This window comes from Pyrus communis, chromosome 14, assembly GCF_963583255.1.
Source record: "Pyrus communis chromosome 14, drPyrComm1.1, whole genome shotgun sequence".
NCBI lineage: Eukaryota > Viridiplantae > Streptophyta > Magnoliopsida > Rosales > Rosaceae > Pyrus > Pyrus communis.
In genome coordinates this window covers 7,941,265-7,948,801 of record NC_084816.1, presented here as the reverse complement: position 1 = coordinate 7,948,801, position 7,537 = coordinate 7,941,265, and positions in this window count along the sequence as shown.

Here is a 7,537-nt window from a genome sequence, read left to right as displayed (position 1 = left end):
GCACGATGAATTCTCTATTAGTCGCGCAAAAGACATTTGCATGACGAAGACCGTGTTTGTCACCCAAAATCATTCGTCCAAAAGTGAACTTTATCATCTAGCTTGCAAAGGCAAACTACAATAAAATTACAGATTTAGCCTCTGCACTCGTCCCCTTCGGTTTTGCTTAATCTGGCATCTGTCATTTCCATTTTCTCTCAATTTCATCATCTAATACTCCCTTCATCTTCTTCTCTAGGTTGATCGAGCTGTCTCGATGTGTCTAGTAAGCTTTTTTTTTGTTAGGGTAAAAGTATTAATGTAAATTCATACTAACTCCATGAATTTCGTTGTTTATAGGGATATTCTGTGTGATTAGCGATTGGTGGAGAACGATTGAGAAGGAATTTTCTTTGTTTTATTTTTTAAAAATATCAAATTAATTAAATTATGTTGAACTTATGTTGCTATGTTTATATTGTGTTGTGAAATTATATTTATATTATGTTGTGAAATTTGTATGTGACGTAAAAATATGTGTTGTGATGTACGAAGTTAATTGAAATTATCTTTGTACTCGTTTTATTATTTTTAGTAAAACTTAGTTTCCCATTTGAGGATTAGTTGGATTTCACGCATGGATGCAAAAGCATGACTACGGTCCAATTAATTCTTGAATTGTCCCATTATTTGGACAGTTTAGGAATGCACAGTTATGACGCGTAGTTTATGGTTAAAGGATTAGGTTTCTGTTGTGGAGATTTCGATGTCGTCTCTGTACGTTATTTGCATGGTACATAGGTATTTTATATCTACATTGTACACTTGAAAAACTGTATCAAGATGCTGCTGAAATTTATCCATGTCGAAATTTAATCTGATGTAGCCATAAATTATGTGACATGACTATGCATTCTCGAATGGGATAGGACCCTTACCGGAGGCATAAGATGACATTATCATTTTGTATGAAGTTGTTATGATTGTTGTATTGTTATTGTGGCTCCAGGAATTATGGACAAGACGTGGATACGGAACCCGAATACTTGGATGGAATCAAGGATTTTATTGACTTTGCATGTACACACAACTCGGGTGCAAGTAGAATCTAGTGTACTTGTAGGAGTTGTAACAACATGTTAAGGGAGACAATTGAAAATGTTCGATTTCATTTAGAAAGGAATGGAATGATTGAGACATATAATACTTAGAACCATCATGGGGAACAATTAGACAATGCTTCGTCTTCAAACGCCACAAGAGTGGATAATGTTTAAACTATTGTGGATCTTTATGAACAAGTCATGGATATTATAAATGATGTTTTTCCATTTGCATCAACAAACACCAATCAGGAAGGGGAAGATGACGTGCCTACACCAATGGATAGTGCAGAGTTCAAACAATATGAAAAACTATTAAAAAATGTCAACCAAGAGTTATACTCGGGGTGCAAAAGCTTTTTGGTTATCACGGCCCTTGTGGAACTAATGCACGGAAAAATAAAGTATCGTATGTCGAACCAATGTTTTGATTACTTTTTGGGGGTTTTCAAGAGAATGCTTTCAAAGGACAATTGTTTGTCGAAAGACCATAGACATGCGCAAAAGGTGTTGAATGGTCTTGGATTGGGTTATGAAAAAATTCACGCTTACAAAAACAATTGTATTTTATTCTACAAAGAGAATAAAGCATTGGATAAATGCCCTGTATGCAATAAGTCGATGTTCAAAATGACATCTCAGAATAAAACGACTAAGATCCCACAAAAAGTCATGCGTTATCTGCCCTTGAAACCTAGGTTGCATCAATTGTATATGTCGACGAATACTGCCACCGACATGAGATGGCATAAGGAAAAACTAGTAGACGACGATGTGATGAGGCATCCTGTAGATGGGGAGGCATGAAAAGAGTTCGATCAAATGTTCCCTGAGTTTATTGCTAATTCATGGAATGTTAGATTGGGACTTGCGACTGACGGATTCAATCCATTCGGGGTTCTAAACCAACACCACAACACTTGGTCGATTTTCGTATTCCCATATAATTTGCCGCCTTGGAAATGCATGAAAAAAGAATACATGATGATGACTCTTTTGATAACTGAGGATCATGGTAGGTCAATCGATGTTTACATAAGGCTGTTGGTTGATGAGCTAAATGATTTATGGAAAAACGGTGTGCGCATATATGATAAGTGCCCTGGGAAGATGTTCACTTTGCATGCAGCAATTATGTGGACTGTGAACGATTTTCCCACATATGCAATGGTTTCTGGGTAGAGCACTAAGGGTTATATGGCATACCCTGTATGCACGGATGATGTAACATCTGGTTGGCACATCAGAAAAGTTTGTTACCTTAGTCATCGAAGATAGTTTCCATGGGACCACAAGTGGCGAGAAAAGGATAAAGAGTTCGATGGAAAGACAGAGCATCGCCTTAGACCTAGAATATGGCCGATGATCAGATTTTAGAACAGCTTAACCATTTGGATTTTGCTTTGTTTGGGAAAATAGTGAGTAGGACCAGACCTTCTACACATGTGAACTGGACGCACAAGCATATGTTTTTTGAGCTCCCGTATTGGTCGAAAACAAAATTGAGACACAACCTCAACTTTATGAATGTTGAGAAAAATGTATTTGACACATTGGTGGGCACCATTCCAGATATCGAGGGTAAGACAAAGGACACGATCAAAGCTCGACTTGATTTGGAAAGAATGGGCATACGGAGGGGTTTATGGATGAATAGGGACAGTGATAAAGCCAGAAGGGATCTTGCTTTTTTTTTTTTTCCATGAAACCGAATAACAAAAAAGAGTTTTTAAAGTTTATATCGTCTGTAAAGTTTCCTGATGGGTATGCTTTTAATATCGCGCGTTGCGTGAATGTTGATGAGGGTAAATTTGCTGGACTAAAGAGCCATGGTTGCCATGTGTTTATGCAACGCCTATTTCCTGTGGGTATTCGACAACTATTGCCGGAAGATGTTGTGAAGCTAATCATGTTGTTGTCCAGATTTTTTTTCCTAATTGACATCAAGAACGTTGCGAAAGATGAACGTTAATTAGTTGCGCCATGACATTTTCCAAGTCCTATGCAATTTTGAGATGATTTTCCCTCCAGCTTTCTTCACAAGTATGATCCACGTGATGGTTCACTTACCGGAAGAGGCATCGCTTGCTGGTCTTGTCAACTATTGTTGGATGTATCCAATAAAAAGGTATATCAGCCTTATCATTTGTTTATGCATCATTAACCCATGTTTACTAATTTATTTTGGTAGGCTTCTGGGGGAGTGGAAAAAAAAATGTATGCAATAAGGCGAAGCCTAAAGGATCAAATATAGAGGCTTGGGTTCAATATGAGTTGCTTACTTTTTGTGGAATGTATTTAAAAGATGCAGAGATGACTTTCAATCGTCCTCAGTGCAATAATGACCGGGGGGGGGGTGTGAGAAAGGAGAAACTCTGTTTTTGCCTAATGCACACGACCTTTTGGAGATCTTGTACGAGGCAAGTCGTTTTCCAAAAATGAATGGAGGTAGTGCATTGGTTCGTACTAAACAATTGTGACGAGATAATGGCATACCTAGATGAGCATGAAGAAATGATGAAGCAAGAACATCCATCTTATTTGTATGCCAAGAAACACCGAGAATTGTTTCCACAATGGTTTCTCGAATATGTAATTTATAAGTGTTTTGTATTTGTGATATATATAGTAGTATTTAATTTTTTTCAAACTAACATGTGTATGTTTTTGTTTAATATTAGGTGAATAAATTGAAAGCATCAAATTCCCCCACTTACAGTGAAGAGTTATATAACTTGGCGTTCGACCCGATTCGCGCTGAATTGTTCTTAGGTTGCCATGTTAACGGCGTCAAGTTTTTTGGGACTGCACGAGATTACAAGTTATGTACGCAAAACAGTGGTGTCCATGTCCCATGTGGAGGTGAAAGTACGTATATTGATTTCTATGGCAAACTAACAACTGTCATGCAATTGCTTTACAGAAACTGATACCAAGTGATCATGTTTAAGTGTCAATAGTTTAATACAAACCCAAATAGGTAGGGAAGTGTTAAAATCAACCATGGCTTACTATTTGTGAACATTAATAGAACTTGGTACGATGAGGACTCCTTACATTTTGGCAAACATGGCAAAACAGATTGTGTATTTAGATGACCCTAAAGCCGTGGGAGGTTGGAAAGTTGTTCAAAAGATGGATTAGAGGAACGTGTATGCTATACTAGAACAAGACCTACTAATGACGATGTCAACAACGTCGTTGACCAACGTTTAGAATCTTCAATGAAAAATGATGCAGAAACACTTCGAGATACAAATCTTATCCAAGAACCGTTTTAGATACAAGGAGTGGTTTTAATTGAAATACTGATTCAGTTAATTACAATTGACCTCAGTAATATTCCATGATACGATGGTGCAGTGGGCCCGAACGACGACGATGACGTACCTATCGAGGAGGAGGATTGGGAGACCGAAAGTGATGACAGCGAAAGTTATTATAGTTCAGATGATGAATAATGCAATTTATTTGTGACTTGCTATGTAAAATATATTAAAGGAATTTTTTTGTAATTTAATTATCTTATGTTATAAATAAATTATTTTTATTTTCATAAATATAAATTAAAAAAAAAATTTTACTCCAACAAATTAAATTTTCAGCTCATTGCGCGACGATTAATTTCCCTTTCATTGCGAAATGAGTTGAAAATTTTGACTTTCTAGCGGGCACGAAAATAATTTTGTGAAAATTTGAATGTTTTGCGCGACGAATATCTTCTGTTCGCCGTGCAAGAACCTCGGGATGAAACTGAAATTGCAAACACTTTCCTTTCACCTCTTCATCTCTGTAAACTCTCTCCCTTCGACAACCATCGCCCTCAACTCTCATTCACACTCTCTCTTCCTCATTCGACAACCTTCTCTCTTCCTACTCCGACATCCCTCTATCTTCCTCCGATGACAACCCTCTCTCTTTGAGGTAATTTTCAATTTACTTAACTCTAGTAAATTTAGGATTTAGGGTTCTAATGTCCTTCGATTTTTATAATTAATTGATTTCTGGTTGCTCGAAATCTATTGCTTTGAATATGGGTTCTAATCTGCTTTAATAATTGCTTGGATTTTTATAATTTATGTTTATACACGTAATATGTCGACTACAAATTCATGGTAGGTGGGATAAGGTAGTATGTCAGTGCCATTTATAACATCTGCTTGTTGAAGAGTTACACTCTGTTGTTTAGAAATTTAAATTAATGGGTTGTGCTTGTTGAAGAGCTATACTCTATTACTATCGAAAGAGGGTGTGACAAATTTACGGATTGAATACCTACAACAATTTAATCAATTATCAACGACATGCTTTAGTAAGGCCTAGGAAACCATATATATATATATATATATATATATATGAACATGCAGTCGAGGGAAAATTAGGTAACATCTCTGGAATCTGATAGTATAGAAGGGTGATCGAATCTCTTACCATGTGACTATTAACTACAAAGCAATAGGATGAAATGCTTAATTGCTTTTCTATTCATGTTAAAAATGTCAACATTAGCAATTGGTCAGAGAAAGGTTTCCTTTGAGTTGTTTGAGGTCATTTCAACAAACATATTTAATTGTAATCTAGTCATGTCAACATTAGCAGTTGGTCTGAGGACGGTACTAATTTTTCTTTGACTGCAATCTGTTGTTGAGTTATTTTTTGCGAAACAGTTGAATCTATTTAACTACACTTTTATTTTCCACCTTGGTTCATCTTGACTTTTTTGCATTCAATGGGTTTATTTCAGTTTTCTTTTAAATTTTGTCTTCTCGACAGTAGTTTGGGTAGAATAATTTTTTTGTTTGTCAAGTAAAGTGGAGATTGGGTGAAGATAACATCGATAACATTGTTATATTTGAGCTACAGTTCAACTTGCCTGTTTTAAGGTGGACATTGGGTGATGTTTGTTGTATAGTTCAATGATCTTTTATGGTTCAATCACTATCTAACTTACCAAAGGATTTTGAAATTGTAAATAAGTATAAGTTGTGTTAAAATCTTGATGTCGACTGTTGGGAATGTAAATGTTGATTGGATGAGTTAAAGTTTAAGCCTGTCACTAATTCTGAAATCAATATAGTAGATGCTACTACTATTAAGCATGGTCAAAGCTCTTCCATGGTTATGATTTTTTCACTAGTGATTGAGTCATTATGTTCATTTGTGTATGAATTGTACAAACATGTGTGTAGTCCCACTACATTATGCACTATAATTATAGAGGGCTGCTTTAGTGTTTAGGTATATTGGGGTAAAGATAAGGATGCTATGTTTGTATTGTGTTGATTTGATTCCGAACTAATTCTTATTGCAATTGCTTTCTTTAATAAGGTTTACTATCCTAACAAGAAGAATGAAATACATGTTTTACAAGTTGTTATATCCGTGCATTGTTATATTTTCAGGTTAACTGATTGAACACCTGGGCAAAGAATACTACTAACTGATTGAACACAAGGATGAAATACATGTTCATATTTGTGTTGCTTTCTTTAATAAAGTTTCGTGTTGCTTTATTCCTCATCATTTGTTATATTCATGCATTGTTATATGGTCACACACAACGGTGTTATGCACATTTTTCCCTAACAAAAAAAAAAAAAAAAGAGATAAAAAGTATAAGGTGAGCTTTCTTCTTTCTCACTTGTGTTTATTAGGTATGTCTACCTAAGTGGAACTCTCCCAATTGTATACGAATTTCATCTTGAGGCTTTAGAACTAGAATTGTAATCAGAGCATCCATTACACTTATATCAACTTTATCCAACTTATTGTCATACATGAAGCATACTGCTCTACATTGGGAATAAAGGGAAGTCCTTGCTACTTTTTGTTGGCGATTTTTCAGTTAATATGGTCCTTTGAGTTGGGGATTTTCCAGTTAATATAGTCCGTTTAGTTAGCCATCTGAAATTTCATCTTTCTTATGCTAAGATTCAAACTACTATGTTGATTTTAATTTAATGAGTTAATGGTTTAGTCTGCTGCGTTTTTACTATTGTAATTGCTTGATTTTAATTCAAACAACTATGATGCTAGGTTTCAAAGTCTTGTAAAAGCATTTCCCCTAAAAACCTCCTCAAGGTATAAATGGTTTATTTACTTGGATGCATCTAGTAAGTAGGCTTTTGTGGCTTAAATCCTGTGTGTCTACTTTCTTTCATAATTGATACACTGTTTTTCTTCTTTAACACAAAACTTTATTGCACAAATTTCCAATAGAACTAGAATTTTTCTTATGTCCTTGATTCAGTGTTATTCTTTTTATTTATTATTTTTAAAGTTTCTAATATAAATGGGAGAAGCTTATATGATTAATCTGATAAATACTATAGAAGTTTTAGAAAGATTATGACTGGCTGCTTGTACAACCAACAGTCCAGAGAGCAATTTATTTTCTTCTCATTGTGCAAATGTCACATCTAATTAGAAGTCGTAAGACGGTGTCGATTGTTGCC